Source organism: Manacus vitellinus, unplaced genomic scaffold (assembly GCF_001715985.3).
Source record: "Manacus vitellinus isolate BGI_N305 unplaced genomic scaffold, ASM171598v3 scaffold_13_pilon, whole genome shotgun sequence".
Classification (NCBI taxonomy): domain Eukaryota; kingdom Metazoa; phylum Chordata; class Aves; order Passeriformes; family Pipridae; genus Manacus; species Manacus vitellinus.
Genome location: NW_021938999.1, coordinates 16,398,706 through 16,421,155, shown reverse-complemented (window position 1 = coordinate 16,421,155; position 22,450 = coordinate 16,398,706).

Here is a 22,450-nt window from a genome sequence, read left to right as displayed (position 1 = left end):
TTACCTGAAAGGTATGCAGTCCAAAGTCAGAGGAAGAAGAGGGTATCAAAATCAAGGAAAGCACAGCCACCACAAATAGAGTCAACACTATCAGATTTCTGTGATTCAGTAAGAAGACTGTAGGACATTTCACTGACATGTTGTACATATTTCTCTGGATTAATTCAAGAGAGAAAATTAACTGTTCCAACCATCAGCTGCAGAAGCTTGTCTCTTTATCTTAAGCTATAGCATTTGCACTCCCTATTTAATACAGACAGCCATAAACTGAACATTATTAAGATTCCTTCACAAGTGGAAGAAGAAAGTAGAGCTCACAACAGTGTCCCCTGTTTCTTTAATTTCACAGCTGAATGACCAGAGACTTGCTTAAAGAGAAAAGGCTACAAGAAAATGCAGAGCTGTTGGAAGTACCTATATGTACATATAAATATGTTCAACCCTTTGGGTGTTATTAGAGTGGAAATATCTACTATATGCTAAAGCTCTGTGTAATGAAGAAAGGGGGTCATGCATTTTTTAATAGGAAATGACAGAGGGCATTTCATCACTGCAGAACCATGTAGTTTTACCTAAGCTAGTTTTAAAATAGCTTACTTAGCTTGTGGTAGCAGAGAGCTCAGTCAATGCTGAGAAAACTGTAAGCGTTTGCCTTTTTTCTCAAAGTGTGGTGGGAGGTGTTTCAGCCCACAGTGACCCCCCCCCCCCATGACTGACATATGAGCCAGCTGAAGCTGCTAGATTAACTTATGACAGAAAAAGCAGTGAAGACACATTGAGAATTTGCACATCAAGCAAAATTGAGGTGCTGGAAGACTTAAATTTGATCCTTTGACCACTAGTCTGAAGCAGTGATTACTGGCATTTTTTGACAGATAGTGTCTTAACAGGTGGGACTGGAAATCTTAGGTATGAGAAAGAAAGTAGTGGATGTGAGTCCAAAACAGCTCATATAATAAATTTGAAAACACGGTAATGATAAAGGCAGTGTTTGGCTTGCTCAAAGTTCTGGAAATTAGAGACAGGATTGATTGTAATGAAAGAAATTTGCTTAAAGCATTAAAGAATAGGTTGACTCCTATCAAATTCATCCCTTAACGGAGATGATTATCTTCTGTCATCTTCAAAGGATGTATTTGCCATGGTTCCTGGGGACAAGCATTTTTCTGAGATAATTTGTCCAAAAAGGCGGTACAGACTGGTGATGAGAATCACCATTAAATAAGCACACATGTAGGCTTAGCTCAGTGTAACAGTGTGGTAACATCCACACCTCCAATACAATGAAAAGACAGGTGGTCAGGGGACCTGTCATGGACATAACACTGGTTATGGCAGCTAGGGAATGTGCAGGGGCCTAAGAGTCCCCCAAAGACACTTGCCAGTCTCCCCTGTATGTTCATCACTCCTGGCTTGAGGGAGGGCTTTGTTTTCACAAGCATATCCAGTACTGTAATGATACACCTGTGGTAGTGTGAAAGGTTATACTGGGCAAAAATCAGTGATTGCCTCTCAGGCCTGGTTTCTGTCATGCTGTGCTCCTCACTGTGACATTTGTTATTGCAATGAGCTGCGACCCAAGAGTGTATCCAAGAGAGCCAGGCTCCACCATGGTTCCTGCAGTAGAGGAAAAGGGCACATCTCTATGAAGGTGTTTTGTCAGATAGATTGTGAATCACTCATTTGCTGCTGTTGGGCTGGCAAACACAGTCTGAAAGTTGTCTGACTGGATCAGCATGGCTCTGAGCACCAGCTAGCACCTCTGGCTCATCTGTGGTGCTTGCTGCACCCAAAGCATTTCTGTTGGTCTGCCATGCTGTTTTTCTGTCTGTCTGTGGTAGTGCTGTATGACCTACATTTCTCTTCCTGTATAATGCATTCATGTCTGATTAGGCCCTCATTCTGCCCCTCCTGCTTGCTCTCCAAGTATCATTACTTCTAAATCTAGATGTCTAGAATTAAGGAGTCTCCTCCTGCCAATAATTATTTTACTTTAGTCAGGGAGTAGCTTTCTATCTGTATCTGGGTCAGTATTAATCTTAGCTTCCAGTGTTAATTTTCATGCTAAATATTCTTAATTTGTTCCTCTTTTATAAGAAGCTCCTTGATCCAGTAAATCTTCATGTCCCTCCTACAGTGTCTCTAGTTATGAATTGTCATGATTCAGTGAATCTCCAGAGAAACTATTTTAATTATCCTCCCTTTCTCTCTTTCTGTATTCTGCCAGGATGTCCAAGCCTCCCATGGAGGGAACATTCCTATCCTCCTTCAGTTCCCCTGAGGCAGTCAGAAATTTTTCATGTCAGGTTATCTTTTTGTCTCCCAAATCACACTGGATAAGCACTTCTCAGTGCTGAGGTTGACTTCTGTGGGGAGATTCCAGCTGCAGGGGAAAGAAGACATAATCTCAGGGGAGACTGCCAGGGAAATACGTAGTCTCATTTATGTAAGACTTGGCGAAACTGGAGAAAGGCCTGACCCACTACATTACTCTCTGGACTTCACTGTCAAAGATTTTTGCTTGATTCAGTGCAAGAAGAAAAATCACATTTGCAAAATTTGTAGCTGGTAGCTGTTGTTTTTTTTTTTGTTTGTTTCTGAACTCCATCACACCTTTGGGGTGAGTGGCGAGCATGGGGAATGGGATGGAGAATCTCCAGATCTCAGATGTATTGAATCCAGCCCAAAAAGCACAGCCATTTCTGCTCAAATTCCAGTAGCTCTGAAAACTGGTTTCTGAGCATCCCAAGACCCTGGAAGAAAGCATCACAAACTTCGTAAACAATTAGGACTTTGCTTCATGCTCTGACTAATAAGGCAATTGCTTATATGGCGGCTGGAGCGTTGGTGCAGTTAGTTGAAAAAAATAACAAAAGCTTGGATAAAGTGCTTCCCTCTCAGGCTCAGCACTGTCAGTCATCTATTCAGGCTTCAGAAGTTCCCTGATGCTCTTTGTTCAGCAAGAGGCTTACTGGAACCACCACACACTGTGTCAAACTACCAGGAAAGCCTTTATCAGTACATCCTTTTGAAACTGTCATTGAACTGTATGGACCTAAAGAGTGATAAGCATTAATAATACCATGTTCCTTTTATTCATGTGTCTCAGTTTAGTCTCAGTTGACTTTATCTTGGGCTCAGAATTTTCAGTTCAAGCTAGTCTGCTGCAATATCCACTTTCTTGCCCTTTTAAAAATAGTACTTAACCCATCACATATGGATACATAAGGTAGAAAAATATGAAACCAATTCTTATCTAAATAAAAGGTTTATGCCTTTTCTTCATAACTTGGATTTCTTTAGCCAAGTACATGATCATCCTGTATACTAAAGTCCACTTGCATAAGTCCCACAAGCAGCAGAACTAGTCAGAGTGCTAGGGCTTGGGCTTTGTTTGTTGAATTTTTTGGTTTGTTTGGTTATTTTCTGTTTGTTTGTGTGTGTTTGTGTGTGTGTGTTTTAGCTTTCAATTAGTAAAATAGAGGTGGGAAGCAAGGATCTGATCTGTTTCTATTCATTGTCAATTCTGATCTTAGCATCATCTGCCCTTTATAACATTCATACAGCCACACCCATTCATCCAAACACAACAGGATCCAGAAGGACCAGCTGAACATCTGGCTACAAAATCCACTGGCCAGCATAGTTTCACTTCCCAGTGGGTTTATCTTCACTTTTTGCAGGAATCCCAATGAATGGAACCCGCATCCGAAAATGCTTGTGTGAAAACCATCTTGTAAAAAGAATTAAACCTGCAGACCAATGGCTTTCCTTTACATAGTGCAAAGAATTTAGATGTATTCAGCAATACATTTTCTGCCATACAGTGGGGATGGCTTTGGGATAGCTCCCAGGTGATGACAAAGAAAGGAAAATGTAGTTCCTGCTCCTGGAGGTCATAATGGATGATGTATAGGCTAATCTGAAATATAAGTGTAGACAGCCAGAATACACTACTCACTCTGCCAAAGATTTTACAGTTTTTAGTAAGGCAGCTTGGTTAAATCAGCAAAAGAATACAAAGATGTAAATGCAATATTAGGCAACTAAATCCCAAATCTGTAGAACTTTTCATTTGTCTTCTATTAACAGAAAAAACCAGAAATCTGTGGAGCCTAACCTGAAATTCTGTGGATATATTAACAGTATGGACAACAGATAAGCACCCAGTTCACAATAAATCCTGCCAGGTGTTGGACTACCTCTGTCTGTCCTACCACTTATGAAAAGCCTTTCTCCAAATAGACATGATAGAGCTTACAGCAAAAAACCATGACTCTTTAGAATAGAATAGAACATAACAGAGCAGAACAGAACAGAACAGAACAGAACAGAACAGAAGTAGAGTAGAGTAGTAGAATAGAATAGAATAGAATAGAATAGAATAGTTCCAGCTGGAAGGGACAATTACATCTGTGTAATAACTTTTGTTCCTTCTTACATATGTTTTCCCAGAGGCACTACTGCCATCTCTGGTGGGCCCCAGCCTTAGTCAGCAGTGAGTCCATCCTGGAGCCACCTGGTATTGACTCTGTTGGACATGGGGGAAGCTTCTGGCAACTTCTCACAGAAGCCATTCCTGCAGCCTCCACACCACCCATGCTCCCAAAACCTGGCCATGCAAACCCAATATGCAAAACCACATCTTCAAAGACATTGAACTGACTTTGAGACCAGTCTGGATGGAAGACAGTGTTCTCAATCCACTGTGTTAGTCATGGCATCATTGGAGTGTTCATTTAAAGAGTGGGTGAAAAAGTAGATAAACTTAGACTAAAGCTGATGGGTTACAGCATTTGCAGGAGGAGACCCTGTGTCCTGTTTCTTGTCCAATAAATGTACCACATGGATTACAGTGAAGAAATAAACAATGGCTTGACGAAAATGAGGGTAAAATTGATTTAAATTTTTTGTTTTGTTTTTAAGGTTATTGGTAGAACTGAGAGCATTGGGAACTCTGCTTAGGAACTTTCACTGCTTGACTTTTCCTTTTAAGGATAGATTTTCCAGGAGGTGGAATTTAAGAACAGAATGATCACCCCATGGATCAGCTGAGGGCAAAATATTTGACAGCGCAACCGCACAGCCACCCCCAGCACATGCTGACATACTTATAGAGGCTGGCATGCCTAAAGGCTTCCTGTAATTTATTCTATTTTTCCTACAGTCCCTGAAGCACAAATAATCAGAAAACTACGAGGTCTTGCTATGCTCCAGCTCTCTTGCTCCCCATATTATATTCCCTAGGGTAAGCAAAGGAGCAAAACACAACTTATAGAGCTCACAGTAGCACAGGAACTCATTTATTATATGGCTTATTATTGGAGACCCTTGCCCACCCCATTTAAGGATGCTGGATACTAGGCAAGGGAATAAATTTCTGTGCAATAATGCTGGAATAGTTCCTCAAGTTCAATGAACTAGTTGAACACATTTTCTCTCCCTGACCAAAAAGAAAAAAGAAAAAAAAGAGCAATTCTCTTTTAAGGCTGTAAAGAATTGAAAAGATATTATCTATCTGGCAAGATTTAATATGTTTAATAAAAGCTCCTAATAAAATATTTGCTTTAGCCATGACCCAGTTTTGGAAAAAGTACAGGTTTAGCTACAGTAAAGGTGCAGTCCTGGAACAGCATAAATATACATGACAATATTTCAAACAGAGGTCAATTATTAATGAAACTTAAGGGCTTGTCTTTAAGCTACAGTTATGATAATATTGACTATTTTATCCATCTATAAAAAGTGCTTTAAAAGTATCAGGACTTTAAAAGACAGTTAATTCTGGAAAACTGATTTCTGGGTCTTGAATTTGAAACATAAATAATATCTTCTGTAGTGTTTCTGTCTGTTTGTAAAGATTTACTTACACTACCACTATCACCAACAAACAGTTATTCCACAGTTAGGTACAACGTTGTTTTTCCACAAGTCTATCACAAAAGGGACTCCTTTGGCTCTTCCATTTGGAAACAACATTGTTAGCAATAGTGCATTACCATCTCCCACACTGCTCAGCACCAGAAGCAGCTGAGTGGTACCAAGGAGTGGACAGGTCTTTCTCAGTCATGAACTCTCTGTACTCTCAGAGTGAATTACTCTCTCCCACCAGCCATACTGCTGTGAGTGGCACCACTGCGAGTTTCATCTGAGTCTTCATTAGCTGCTGTTCCATTTCCCTAGATGGATTTCCTGCCCAAGTTCCCCTTACCTATCTCTCTTTCTACTCTCACTGTCCTTACCTTTCCCCTCTCTGTTCATCCACCCAATCTTGTCTCTTCAGCTGCTGCACCTGAGCTTTTTCACATTTCCTCTTAGTGATCATTCCCAGTTTGCTGTCCTTCATTCAGAGTTCCACTTTCCAGCTCTTTAGACATATTTTTGACAGGGAGGCACCAGTCAATCAGACTAATTTCTCACTACCCACCCACTTCTGTTTTCATGCTTACTCAGATTGTCCTGATCTTTCCACCTCATTGTTTCCCAGTCCAGCTCATCCATATACTCTTGCTCAGTCAGCTCCAGACTCCACCAATTTTTTGTGACAGCAATTTTTGCCTCGTACAGACCCTGTAACTGCTTTTCTCTGCGTAGTTTCCTTTTTTATATTATTCTCCTCCTTCAACTCTCCTTGTTCTTTGCATTCATTTTACTGATCCTGATACTTGAAGGAAACCATACTGGCGGGTTGAGAGAGACAGAATTCGTGCTCTCAAAAATTGCATAGAAAAAAACATCTCCTTCCTTCCAGCCCTTCCTCTGAATAGACAGAATAGAGAGGAGCTGGATGTGAACCATCAACAAGAATTTGCTGACTAATATTATTCCTTAACAAGGTGAACATGAGGACAGTAAAAAGGCTGATATAACAGTGTACTTCCTTGCCAAGTCTCTAATTCCTGTTCCACAGTGTAAGGACACTGGATCTTCTCAAAGGTTAGGGAAGTTTTAATATGGATAAAACCAACTTTTTTTTCCTCCTAGTTACATTCTTGGAAACAGCTGAATAAACTAGGTTATAATTACAAAAGCAGATACCAGCAGATACCAGAAGCAGATACCAGCATGGAAAATGTCGTCTTGAAGTCAAATTTAAAAACATTTCAATTAGTAAATGAAAACATGGGAAATATTCTTATAAGAGGAGGTGTCATCCAAACCTAATTATAGATTATGTTTCCGTTCTTGATATAATGTGATTTAAATTCATTATCCATCTGTAGTGAGAGAAGAGATGCATTTTAATTCATGTGCCTCCTCTACCATTGCTGAGTTCAAAAACTGTGATAGATAGTGATGGACTAGAGGCGGTCAGTGTCTTACCAGAAGGAGTAGTTACTGGTTATGAATTTGGTAAAAAAGCTCTGCAAATCTTCAAATAATCTAAACAATTCTCGATATAGACCCTAATTTGATAAACACTTTTACTTTCTGAGATTTTCCATATTGGTGGAGTCGCGTGTGATTGCAATATGACTGTCTAAAAAAAGTGATATAAATAGGTCTTTAAATTCCTCCTGAGTGGTGGTCAGATACACTTTTTAAGTATACGAATGGTGTTTGCCAACATATGGGGTTTAGAAAAATTGGGTGCTCAAGCATCGAGCCTTTGCTGAGATATATAAATAGTGTAACATTATTTCTTACTCTCACGCACACATTCTTTTGAACTGAATAATTTAGTCCAGCTGTTAAAGCCTATTCCACTTTCCATTACAAATTATCTTAGAGAGCATAACATTTAGGTACTTTTAAAACTGGATGAATGCACTAAAAGAGACACTGCATTTGCATAAGCCCAAACTATTGTTTGGGGTCTTTTAGCTATTTCAGCTAAGAAGCCTTTGTTCTTTTCTTTTCTTGTCTGCTTAGCCCTCTTCTCAGCTCTGCCTCCGTATCAGTTCCCTGAGCTGGTTCACAGCATTAACATGAAAACCAGACTGGACTAAAGCAATGCACAGACACCCCTTGGAGATTTTTAAACTTTTGTAGTGAATTTGAGTTTCAGAATGTGCTATATATAGTCCTGCATCACAAATGTCACATTTTTGTCTGTAAAAAAGTATTTTTATACAGGTAGAAAATATTATGCAGTGAAAATACATGCTTGAGCACAAACAAACAGACACATACACACGTGGTTTAATTGCTTCACTGTGGCCTTTCAGTACTTAAAGGGAGCTTATAGAAAAGATGGAGAGGAACTTTTGGCATGGGCGGATAGTGATAGGACTAGGGGGAAATGTTTTTAAACTAAAAGAAGGGAGATTTAGATTAGATATTAGGAAGAAATTCTTTATTATGAGGGTAGTGGGGCACTGGAACATGTTGCCCAGAGAAGCTGTGGCTGCTTCATCCCTGGAAGTGTTCAAGGCCAAGATGGATGTGACTTTGAGAAACCTGGCCTAGTGGAAGGGGGTTGGAACTAGATATCTTTAGGATCCCTTCCAACCCAAACTATTCTTTGACTCTATGATTTTGCACAACACTCTACCAGTGCTCATCATGAAAATTTCCAGGACAGAAAGGACATAGGAATTGGCATAAATTCCAAGTAAGTTATAGATATACTTACATCAGTAGTTCAATAATGATTTGACTGATTAGACATCTCACTCAACAATCCACAGAAAACAGGAATATTCATCTAGAAAAATAACACAATGCCTCTTGTATCAAACCACTCCCCCCCTCAAAAAAAGAAAAAAGCACTTACCAAGACAACACAAAACAAACCAAAACAACAAAACCCACACAGTCACAAACCCTCTAAAAACCAAAAAAACCCCTTGAGTGGCTGGTAGCATTCTTCTTAATATCAGATTTTAAAACAGGCATTTATCTATTTCTGCAAATAATGTCTTTAGATCTGAGTGTTTATTACTTAGCATAAATAAAAACTAAACTGAGGTAACTGTCCAGTAAGATGTAGACAAACCTATACAGTTAGTCTGACACAGGTTTCCATTAGAAGCAGTTGTCAGGCCTCAAATGATACTGGGCAAGTAAGGACTTGAGAAAATAAAGGGGAATGCAGCCAAGCCCTTGTCTATTTAATCGAGTACAAGATGAAGTGAAAGATGCAATATGAGCTGGTTGCTGCTCAATTACTGTTGAAGTTTTGTTAAATGAGTTAACTGCTATCTTATTTACATAAGAAAATCTCCACTCATGCTTCAGTGAGCCTCAGCCAGGCCTTAATTGAGAATTTATGATTGAGTTCTCAGTGGAGGTGAAGAACTGGAACATTAATTCCAACTGCAGAGGTTGGCCTGTATTCAATTGTATTCATGACACTGATGAACAGTGTCCACTGATACAAAATTCCTGTAACAAGTGAAGACCTGAGCTGAAATTAGACAAGCAGTTGCCTAAAATTTGAAGTCAGGCTTGAGTGCACCTGGATTTCCCTGTATGTATATATAAAGCAAAATTACATTTTCCCTGGCTTTTCCCTGGCTGCTGTGTGGATGTTTGTATGAGTATTTTTTCAAATTAAGTCAATCCTTCTTTCTGAAAATGGTCAAGTTCATCACACTTGACAAAGAAAGAGGAGGTGGTTTGCTGCTGTCTGAAATGACACACAGATTGCCCTTATCTGTTCTGCGTTTCATATATAAGTAGGGATTAATATATAAGTAGGGACAAGGAATGGTAGAAAGAGGACTATTTATCTCACAGAGGACTTTGATACGCTCAGGAAGTTCTGTAACCATGTTGATAGATGAAGCATGGGTTGCTTGGGTTCAGTTCTCTGCTGTGAGAGCCTTTCCTGAGTGAACTTTGGTAAGCTACTTAAGACCCAGCACTCCACTTCCCCCCCTCAAGTCAATAACTTTGATGATGAGAACCAGAATGGAAACAAACCTTTAGGTTTCTTAAACATGTGTAAAAATTTGTTCCCTAAGCAACTCACTGGAGTAATTCAGATAGAATTTAAGACATCTGAATTTAGTCCTGTACATCCAAGCATCTACCAGAAGACCAAGTGGTTTTTGGCCCAGCAGCTGTTATGGTTGAGGATAACCAGGCTGATTTTCATGTCGGAGCCTGGAAGCTGAACTGTACTTTCTGGGCTCCACTGCTGAGGGGCTGAATTCAGTTGCCTGAACACAGGCTGAAAGGCTGATGCCTTTTCTGGCTGTATAAGTTTTCCCATCATAAGTTTTCAGTTCTTCGGGCTTGGAAAACAGCGACCACATATATACCTGGGTCTCAGGCAAAACTCAAAACAGGGCCATGATGCAGAAGAAACCCTCAGAAACTCTGGTTGACGCTCATCGGTTTTACTCTCTGACAGGGTATACCCAACACTCACTACGAAACTAGGGTGAAGAATACATCTCTAAATACAACACAGAGGCCTACTTTGGAAATTACTGAGTTAATGAGATTAAATAGCAGACCGACCAGTGAATATAACAGAGGTGAGAACAGCTTCTTTCTAGTTAGGGTTAAGCTATTGGTTTTCCTGAGTATTCATTCTTTTTCCCTCAGAGATACCACTTTCTTAGCAAACCTACCATACGTAGTTATAGATTTTAGTGTTCCTTACCAGCTGAGAGTAATACTTAATCTACAGACTTTTCCTAGAAAGCCTGATTGTTCACTAGAATTTGATTCTTTGACCAGCAGCTCGTTATGGCCCTAAGACAAACTCCATCTACTACCCATTATCATGTTGCCCCTTGCAGCAGTCTGTGATTCTGTGTCAGTTACTGGGGCAATCTGTTCCGAGCATCCTGGTAGACATGTCACAGTCCCTCAAAGGCTTAGGTACCACAGGGAAGCTCCAGGCACCTGCAGAGCACAGGTGTTCTCTAAGATGGCTATTTACTCGTAATAATCAAAGGAAGCAGAGGAAAGAAGAACCGACGGAATAAACCTGCTTTGTGTGAATTCAGAAGGTCAAGATTACCTTCCATAGTTAGTGACACGTGTCTGGGATAATGTCACATGTCAGGAGAAAATTAGGTACTGGTTTTTTAGAGCTATTTAATGAAGATTTTCTATTTGTATGGGGTTGGTTATGTGCTGTATGGTGGGCGGGGAAGAAATACAGAAACAAACAAGTACTTCCCACCCTTGCAAACCTCTAGCAAACCTAGAAATACACAGGTTGGACCTTAATGATTTCTCTGTCCCTGGGGATACATTACATTATCCCTGGGATAACTCAGTCCTGGAATACTTTACCTGGATACCCATAATACCCATTGGAGCATTCCTCTTGAGTAAGGAAGCTGCATTCCCAAAGGGCTGTACTCCACCTTGGCACTGAACATTCCAGGTCAGGAAATCTTCCATATTAATTGGAAAAACCTGCATGTAGTGGGAAGTACCTGGGGCTGTGCCTCAATTTTTTGCTCACGTATCCTTACTGAGCCTTCCATACCAAGCTATCTGTTATTTCCAGAGTTTAATTACTGCTAGAAAAATCCCTACACTCATACAGGGATGGACAAGATTTCCATAAAAAATATCTTTGTTCTGGATACTGAGAGCAGCAGTGTCAGAGTTGAGGTTTTGCCACTCAGAACACCCGGCAGAACATCCCACCTGGCACAGCTCGTGTCACCCACATTGGCACTGTTGTGAATCTCACAGCAGCCATGCATGAAGAATAGGGAACAGAAATCCCAGTACTATCACAGCCTCTGTGGTGAGCCTCACTGAATCCTACTGATGCCTTGGCTCACACTGAGAGTCAGGACTTCTGCTTTTGTGGGGCACTGCACCCACAGAATATCTGAGGCTATTTGCTCAGATTTTGAAGTCAATTCAAATCTCTGCACCCACAGCATAAACTTTCCTTCCAGCAACTGAATTTCATACAGAGTTTTCAGATCCATTTGCTGGAGGTCTAAATGCAGCTGGTCCCTTCAGCAGCCCAAAGAGTTATGCCTGAAAATCAAGGGTGTACCAAACTCAAATCCTTTGGACAGCTACTGTGTGCCAGGATATGAGGATCTCTAGAGCTCTCTTCCTTCAGAGCTTCATCAACATCTACTGATGGAAGCACAAATTTTACATTTCACCTATAAGATTAAAAAAAAGTGAGCTGCCTGATGGAATTATTTCACAGGATGCAATATGTCAGGAGGACAGACACATAGAAAAATCCCTGGCCTGTGCCTTTCTTTTAATTCTAAGATTTGTACTCCAGAAAGACTTAGTCCTGCAATATCATCTTGACATTCACACAGATATAGCCTATGAATCTTACACCATACAACTAACCCCCTCATCATTGATCTTCAAGGGGGTGAAAAATGCTAATACTTTACACTACATTATTTAGGGGCTTCCTAGGGTTCAGTATACTAACACAGTTCACTCTATTCAGCAGTGAATAGATTTCCTCTTTAGGAAGGTCATATTCATCTGTGTGGGAGAGAATGTGAGAAATAATCCCCATCCTGTCAGGCAATTAAAGCAGTATTATTCCCTGCAATTTTAGGTTTTAATTTACTGTATGAATACCTAGTCTGTTAAGTCAAATATTTTTATAGAAAAAATCAGTGAAGCTCCACACAATAATGTTAAAACCTTCCACCTCCCACATAACTTCATTATGAGGGTATTATGGTCTGGCACACAAACAATATACTTCAATATTTAAACTGAAATTTAGGAAATGAGCTGTATTTTTCTTAAACTTATAGACAAATTAATCACTTAAAGAGTGTTATTTTATTGATAAAATTTATAAAAGGTACAATTAAAGTTAAAATGTGATTTTTGTTCTCAGTTTCCCTGTTTTTTATGTCTTTATTTCTAGTCAGTCATTTGTAACATTTTGAAAATTAAATTGTGAACTGGAATTTTCCAGTCCTACTTACAGCTCAGCAGCAATTCTGAGGAGGAGAGACTATCTGAGCAAAATTGGTTTAGATGCTGTCATAGTTTGAAATTGGTCCCCCCTGAGAGGTTGGGGGGGCTCAGAGGTGATTGGGTGCCAGGAGAACCAACCACCACTCATGTTGTTCGCTTCTGCTCAAAATCATATATCACAGCATCGGAAATGGTTGGCAGTGCAGTCTTGGTAGTTTTGCTGTTGGTGTCTTCTGCGTGTAGGTGGGCAAGGCCAGGGGGTGGCTGAGCTCCCTCTCTTCCCCTCCAGAGGGGGAAGAGGGGAGCCCTACGACCCCCCAACTCAGCCTCTGGCTAGAGTTAGAGTCAGCATTTGGAGTGTGTGCTGTGAAGGAAGAGATTCACAGCACCTGAGGTAAGAGGGAGGAGGCCCGGCCTTCTTTCCCCCCCCTGCAGCTGTGCGATGCTTGGGACAGTGCATAAGTGAACCGAGCTGCCTGTGGCCAAGGCTAGGGGGCTTTGTCCCCCCACTGCATTTAGGCTGGTGGGGGTGGATTTTAAGGCTCAGCACTTGAACAGAGCCAAGTGGACGGGCTGATAAATCAGCTCGGTTCTCGGGAGAAGAATCCCAGGCGAAATTGGAGACGAGCGAAGAGCTCGAGAGTTGCCTGTCGAAGCTGACCGGGGGCAGCTGAGAACTGATGTGGAGGAATGAGGATTCCAGGATGTGGATGCTTGATAAGCTAAGCTACACTACAGCAGCTTATGAACTGAGGTGGCACACCGAGAGGGAGAGATCACCAGCAGCAGGAGAGCAAGGACTCAAAGCTATCTTCTCGGACTTCATGAGGAGGAGAGACTACAACAGATGCTTACAACTTTAGACCAAAACTGAAATACATTCTTCAGCCTGGCTACTGATCAGAAATCTTCCATGGGAATCATTTAAAAACAGATGAATATGTTTTATTCTGACTTAGTTTATGATTTGTTAAGTAGATTCCTTTAATGACTTGATAGTTTTATGGTTATAAGCATGTAAACATTGTTTCATACATGCATAGCATAATTTTCTACGTGGATTATTTTGTGAAAATTGATTTTAAGCTCTGCTTCAACAAAGTGCAGAAGTAAATTGAATTGGTATTTTCTCATTACATGGTCATACATCAAAAATATACATTTGTCAAACTAAGGTTTTCAGAAAGAACGTATCAGTTATGACAAATTTTACTCTGTCAGAGAAACTGATGAGTGTTTCCAGTTTAGGGGAGTGAGAAAGGCAATATCTTTGCCCAGTGTCTCTATCTGAATGTGTGAGAGCCTCAGTTTTCTCCAGCCTGCCAAGAGAAATGCTACTCCTAAGGCATGAGTCAGATAAACAAAAAAAGAGATGTGTAAAAGCATCTATTTCTCATCGTCAGTTAAAAAAGAGGGTCAAATGCTACTAATTAAGATGAAGGTGTTCAGATGGTATATGTCTGTGTTGGGTCAGATACACCTTCCGAAGATATTTTCTATCGCTGTCTGAAAATTTATTTGAAAAACAGAGCAGAAAGTGTTCAAGTCCCTATTTCAATATACATTTTCTGTGCAAAGAGGATCAGACTGATTAACCTCAAAACAGCCAGATGCAAATAATGCTTCCACAGCTAGGGAAGGATGAGGTTCGAAGAGAATATGCAGGCAGAGTAGTCTTCAGTGCTTTGAAGGATGGTGAACTCCTTTGCCTGCCTCCTTTGACCGCAAAACACATTGGTTTTGCACAAGAAGTAGTGGAAATCCTCCCTGATCCTTGAAAGAGAGATGAGAGAAGAATGGGATTAATATAATACAAATAAACTCAGATGAGGTGATATGAATAAGATTTCCAACTGCAAGTGATGTACTGAAAGCCATGAAAATGATGCAGAGGTGGTTTTTCAAGTACTGGCTTCTCTTTCTGACATTTATGATGAAATTCTGCATAACAGTGAGGTTTCCTGCTGTGCTTATCTATCTTGAAAACGTGACTACCTCTCTAATGGGCTAAATAAAGTGTGAATTTACCGAAAATTTTGCACCTACTCTCACACATAAAGAAGGAAGACGTACAAAATTGATATACCTGTCATTTTAACTTTGACAGCAGGGATGATACTAGAACAGATTGTTAAACAATCAGTAGATAAGAAACAGGAGCAAAATGGAATACTTTAAAATGTCCAGTGTAGATCTATCAAATGAAAATCATGTCAAACCTATCTGATTTCCTTCTCTGATGAATGATCTTGCTTAGCAGATGGAGGGGAATCATAAAATGTGAAGTGTTCTGACTTTATTAAGCTTTTTGACCTTCTATACCAGCAAAGTAAGGAATTATTAGCCACTGCATGTCATGTGGAACTGACTGAAAAATGACACTTAGGGAATAATTTTCATTCCTTTCTCTGTCAAAAAAGGAGGGTGTGTTGGGTAGGGCACCACCGAAGTCTACCTTGGACCTAGTCCTGGTTATCTTTATATTTGTGGTGTGGATGAAGGAACGAGGCACACAGAGAAAAGTTCTTGGGCAACAGGTTGAGGAGGGTTGTGTGTACTTTGGAGAAACAGATCAGAATTCATAACCATGCTGCTAAAATGTAGCAAGTGTTTGAACCATGAGGATGAAATTCAATAAAGACAAGTGCCATGAATGATAATGTCTGTGGACGAAATCTGAAGTGCACAAATACAAATGGGAGAATAACTAGAGGAACAGCAGGATAGTAGGAGAGGTCCAAGGTCATCACAGCTCACAAACTGCGTGTGAGTCGACAAGATAATGTGGTTGCAAAAAAGGCAAATAATCATTCTGGGATATATTAACAGCATGACAAGGAAAGCAATTATTTCGCTGTACTAAGCAGTGCTGAGGCCTCCGCTGGTGTGCCGTTCTCCAGTCTGAGAACAATCATTAAGACAGATATAAATAAACTGGACAATCTCTAAAGGAGGGGAAAAGAGCAAGGAACAGAAAGCACAGTTTATGTTAAAAGGGTGGGACAATTCTATTTATACAGTAAAAAGAAGGTCAGGTGGAAACATAAGGATATGTGAAGTGGATTTAATTAGTTTTAAGAAAATGATGGCCGTTTTTCCTCCACATCCTATAGATGTGTTGTAAGAGATGCTGACTTCATTCAAACCAAAATATTTCAATTTTCAAAACAAAGTTATAGAATAGAGAATAGGAAAAATTTCTAATTATCAGATTAGTAAGGCTTTGGAACAGATGTTTGAGTGAAATACTGGAACTCTTGCACTAGAAGTTTATAATAAATAAACAACATCCCTGAAATAGTGTCTGGATTTGTATTTTTCTGATTCATAGAGAAAAGACAAACAGCTGATAATTCAACATTTTGTCATTCTTATATTTCTATAAAAATATTACTTAAAATTATTATATTAAGATATTTAATAAGTCCATATGGTTCAGTTTTTCACCTGAGTGAGAGCATGAAGAATTTTCATAGCAGAAAGAAGGCTCTTTGAAAATTATGTAAAATTTACACTTTGGTGTTTCAGAGTAGGATTATGCTATATTAGAAAACGTCAGTGAAAACAAGCAAACACACAAAACCTCCAAAGAATAAATTGTCTTTTTAAGTAGAAATGTCACATTCTTCAAACAAAATTTTTAATTCAATTTTTTTTTAACAAAAATTAAAGGCTTTTGTAGTGATAGAATCTTTCTTGAAGCATTCAGAATCTTTCTTGAAGCATTCAGTGGATCTGAAAACACATTTTTGAAGAGTTTTTTCTGAAACAGTTTTGAACACTTCTATTAGTAGTTGTGAAGCCATTGGTATTTACAACTACGATCCTGTAGGGCAAAGATTTTGTCCTGTTTCCAACCTTGATGCCTTTGAAATAACATTTTCTTGTTCTTTCCTCTCTTTTTTTCACAATCTCTTTTTCTAAGGGTTCTTTTTTGTTCTGCCTTGCACTACCCCAAATCATTCTCCCTCTAAATGGCAAAGGGAAATTAAAGAAGACAAGTTCAGACAAGCAGATAACAAGAAATCAGGGAACATTTCCACAGTGGTGTCTTTGTTATAGCACTTCGAAATCTGTCCTTCGCTTCCCGGAACAACCCATTGCTCTTGGCAGAAGTGATGGCACTGAGGCAGGTAGCCTTGTGGAGTAATGTGTTGTTCAGAGCCTGTAGCACTCACTACTACAGCTGCTGCTGTTATCCCTCTGCTGGCATTTCCATTATACTCCTCTTCATGCATGGTCTAGAAACTATTTTATGCTGAACTTGCATCTTTTTTGCAGTGCGTATTCTTTCTGGGTTGAATTTAGCAGGGGTGTATCCAAACTAATTCTGTCTATCTTGCTCAATCACATTCACATTCAGACTGCTTCTCTGAAAGCCAGAGGTTATGGGGCACTTCCCTAGCACACCTGCACCAGACAGCACCTGAAACCCTCTGAGCACCTTCGCTCCTCCTCCTCCTCCTCCTGCTTCCAATCGCTCCCACCTCTTCTGCTGAGATTAGGACATTCACTCAGGACTTAATACATTAATGGTTAAAGTCAGAAAACATCACTGAAAGTAAGCTTAGGAAATATGACTGATAACCAAAGAAACTCAACTCTTTCTGGAAAGTAATTCAGAAACAACAGAATAGTTGAGGGTGGAAAAAAAAAAACCTGCCAGGGAAAGGATCAGAGATGGTGTGCCCTGATTCAGAGTAATGGAGCCAGATGACATGAGTTACAGTCTTACTTGTGTTAAGATAATTAGCCAGCTCTTGCATCCTTTGTAATCTCACTACTGTCACTATAATCTCAAATGAATTGGTTCCCTCATCCGCAGTACTTCCACAGTAAATTTTTTGCAGTAGAGATAATTTTTTCAATATTTTATCACAGTCCCTGCTATACTGGCTCCAGGCTCATTAAGAGATCTTGTGGTACTCCTGCAATATGAATAAATATCTTTGAATGTATGAATATATTTTAATGTTCATATAAATATATATGAATAAAGCTTTATCCCATCAGAGTTACACCGGCTTGAAGAGGAGCAATGCATGAGTAACTTATTGCTAGCTCATCCTAACTGCCTTTAATTTGTGCCATCCCTGTGAGAGGCAGCATTATTGTTCCTATTTTTCCTGTGTCTCTTGTTACATTTGGAAAGCCAAGGGATATCACTTTTTCAGCTGTGGTGTAGTGGGCTTCTGAACTTCAATACCCCCATCTCCAAACCCCTAATGGTTGACCTCTGTTTTCTCCTGACGTTTTTTGGCAGAGGCTCTCGGTGAGACCATGTTCCCTGGCTGTGGTGCAGAGCACATTTTACACATCTGGTCCTGTCTGGACAGGCTCAAGAAATACTGTATGATCTGTCCTCTGTTTGATATGCTCAAAGGCTTGTTCCTGCTCAAGGGCCCACTCGAAATAGTTCTCCATTTCAGTCACAAGCTGACTACAACCTGGAATATGTATTCTCCAGAATCTCACAAGGCTTAGGAAAGCTTGTGTTTCCTTCTTAGCTGGTGGAGGTTGCTATCCTGTTTATCACATTCAATGCACATGTCATCTCAAGGGAATTTATAGACACTCAAACAAAACATGGTGCAAAAGGTGCATTCTTGAACAAAGAGAGCAGTTTCGTAAAATGGGCCTGGCCCAATTGCTGTGCTGAGCCTCTGAAGGCAGATTTTAGCAACAGATAAATAACCCTCATATCTCAGCCAAAAGGTCTTGTTCATGTTTAATTATCCCTCAACAGATTAAGATTCTATGAAAGCTGTTTCATGACTTTTGAAAAGGTATTTTACCATTTGTTTTCATGGCAATGCTGTCCTGCCAATCTGCACATCTTTTATGTTTCTAACACGTTTCTAACACATTTCCACTTCCACATATCTGATATAGGTGAATATATTAATTCTACTGGTTGAGCGATTAGGAATTTTAAAGCATAGATCTTTTCCATGAAAAATCATTCCTGACCTCTATTCATTTTGAGAGAAAACAATTCAGTTTTTAAGTCATGATTGTTACTAGCTGAGGGCACAGATTCTTGTTATTACTGTTTTTAATACATTCATGAAAACTGCAGCTACTCAAAAATATTGTAAAAAAATGATTCAAAATGTAGATCTGGTGAAACCCAAAGACTTTTATCTATCTGCAAAAGAGCCATCTGATGGCATTCATTCTGTTTAAATAGCAGTTATTAGGCTTTTAACAGTTTTATGCTTTAAAGGATAAAAATCCTACTAAATTAGTTCTTCTGGACTAGTTTTAAAATCAGTTAATCATGTATGATTAAGATGATAGCATTTATCACCATTGTAGCTGATGACAGTAGCTCTTATTGTATTCTGCATTTCCAATGTCTATCAAATACTTAGAAAGTGTGATGAGACAAACAATGTATCATTACACATATTAGAACTTGAAAAAGCTGCTGAACAATGCTGTGTTTCTTGTGTCTTGAACATGTCATTTATTCTCATGATTCACATGTGATATTTTCTGAAAGCGTGAGTTTTTAAAGACTTGGATTCTAAGATACTCTCTTTTATAATGTTAGAAATCAAACAAGAAAAAAGGTAAAGAAAACCTTAGAAATATGAACTTCACTATATAAAAAAGAAAATAATTAAAATTTTTTAACATTAATGAATAATAATAGAATATATAACTTTCATAAAAATTAATGCTTTTGTGGCTTTAATAAAATATTAATAGCCTTGATTTTTGCAAAAGCATGCCAAAAAAACCCAACAAACAATACTACTTCTTTATTCATGTCTATTATCCCATGTATTTCCAGGCTAAAACAAGTTTGCCGGTGTATGGGTGCTGTAAGGTGACTGAAGACACTAAGTTCTGCTAAGCACATATCTTTCATCTATTCTAATCCGGCCAGGTCTTGGATAAATACTGCATTGCAGCACACTACCAGGGCTCCAAATCTATAGAATGAAAGGACTCCTTGGAGTATTTCATTCTGTGCTGCTATTTTGGGGGGTGGAAAAGACGTTAAAATACTTTAGAGACAGAGAACAATGTTTGAGGTGATCGATTTTTCTACTTATATTAAAAAACAAAAGCAACTTCTAACAACTGCATCAAAGCTGCTAACAGCTACTGTTAATTTTCTGCCTCAAATCCATTGGGCTTTTCCTCCAGAGTTTAATTGCAGTTATTCACTTGCTTAGAGAAACCTCAGTTCGTGTCTCATGGCACTCAGCAGAGTCCTCACATCTTAGTGATTGATGAGAATGGTCTAGACAACAGACATTTATTGTCATATATTTTTTACACGAAGCACTGAAATTAATTCTTCCAGCGTTGGATTGGGTTGGTACAAGCATATTACACATATTCTATTTCAGATACACTAGTATAGATAACTCAATGCCAATTTTAATCTAACCATCTCTTTAGACAGTGTGCATGAGAACCACAGCAACACAGACACCAGTGCAGCCAGCAAGAATGCTGTCCAAGGAGTATTGAGCATGCTCATGAGGCTATTCTGTATATACCTGCACACTGTCACAGCCAACTTGACAAAGATTTGTTTTGGTTTTTTTTTTTTTCCATATGTGGCTCCTGCAGTATGGATATATAACAACAGAGACACAGACCTGTGCCATTATGACAACTGGGTTTCCTGCCAGTAGTATCTGACTGGGGAATCTGAAAAGCGTCCCAACTACATTTTTTATGGTCTGAAGTTTAATGCAACAACAAAACCCACCCCCGATCCTACCCAAGGATTCAGAAGGCGGCAATCAAGTTGATGGCGATTTCTTGGCTAAGCTGTGGTCTAGATTGACTGACCTTGTAGAGCCTTCTATTCAAGGGTGGGTAAAATTGCCACCATAAAATGACAAATCAACAAGCATACATCTTTGCAAGTGGTATGGCTATGCTAATGAATGAGGATAAACAAGTTGCCATAACCAGAACACTGTTGCATCCCTGCCCTCTTCATCACATGTTGCAGAGGATGGTGTAGGGACACTCAAGCTAGAGAAGAGCAAACCACATCCATGAGCAGGAGTGGAATAGCCAGGTATTCACCAAACTGTGACCATGCTCTGACGAGTGTCAGAGGCTTAGGTTCAGGGTCATACTTGCATGAAATTCTGCATTTAGGTCTGAGTTGACTTCTGCTCATCTGGAGTCTCTGTCAGAGGTTGATGCTGGGTTTGTCAGCTCTACAGTGTACTCTGCTGCTTGGATTCGTACTTTCTGATCCATTCCATCAAGTCTTAAGTTTTGCTCCTCCTGCCTGTTTGCGAGGGGAATATTAAGATTCTCCCAATTAGGAACCGGAATCAAGACTTAGTTTCTGGCTTCAGTTAGATATTGATGCATAGGGCTGCAGTTCCCTGGAAAAGAAAAAAAAAAGGCAAAAAAAGTGCAGTGAACAGTTTTCATTGACAAGTAGCTATAATAGAATATTCCTGGAGATTTAAAACTTGAAAGAGCCACTGAAATCCTTCTTGGTTAAGGAAACTGAAGATTCTGTTTTCCAGTAAACTCTGCATTTCCTGTTTCTGTTTCCCTTTATCTAATTTCCATCAGTGTAGAGGTTATCTCTGAATTGCCTCCATCCACATTTCCAAGAAAACAAATTCCTTTCTTTTTCCTGAAAGATTTTATGGAAAGCAGAACGCATCTCTTTTTCCTGACCCTATATATCAGGGGACTCAAGAAAAGTACATCAAAGACTAAACTAAGTCCTGTGATAATCAACTCATTCTTAGATATGCCTTACCCTTTCCTGGTATACTGATTTTAACAAGTCTACACAGAAATATTTTAACATACACGTTCAGTCACTACCTTTATAATTCTCAGTACAATCACACAGACCATGCAACTTTTATAAGTTGTTCATATACCCAAGGATATTAAAGTACTTGTATTTCTTTTGAGTTTTATGATACAGTCTAGACTTCAATCCAATGCAACAGGAGAGCAAGCAGTGAAGTTTATCAAGGTGGAAGAAGTCACCTGCTGGTTTAGGGTAGCCACTGCGTCAAAGTGATGCTGCTCACAGCAGCTCAATGGCAGATCCTGTCTGCTAATGGCAAACCATAGTGACTGTGCTAGTTCTGTGACATATGAGAGTCCCGTGAAGAAGCAATTGTCATTAGCATGATGTCCACTCCCTTCCATGGGTCAAGGACAAAAGATGAATGAATCTATTTTCAACCTCTTTGAAAGAGAGTTTCAACTGCCGTCCCCACTCAGACATGTAGCAGTAGCCGTGTCTCCCTTACAGCTAGGTTTTCTTAGAGTTAATATCAGTGATAACCAGCCTTTTCATTATATTAGTCATATGAACTTCATTGCTTCTTTCCATTATTCCTTGGGGCAGTGATTCTTCACCTTTACCAGATCATGGAAATTAAACAGCTTCCGTTCTTGTTCTTTTTTTCATTATGTAGTGCAAGCAAATCTCTACAAGTACAAATAAGTTGGTATCAGTTTTAAAAACATAGCTGGTCTCTAATGAGGGTTACAGTAAAATTTCAGCATTATTTGGATTCAGTAGCAGTTTTCTCATTGTGTTTTCAACATTTTTTTTTATTCATTCAGATAAAAACAATATAGAATTTGGTATTCCTGC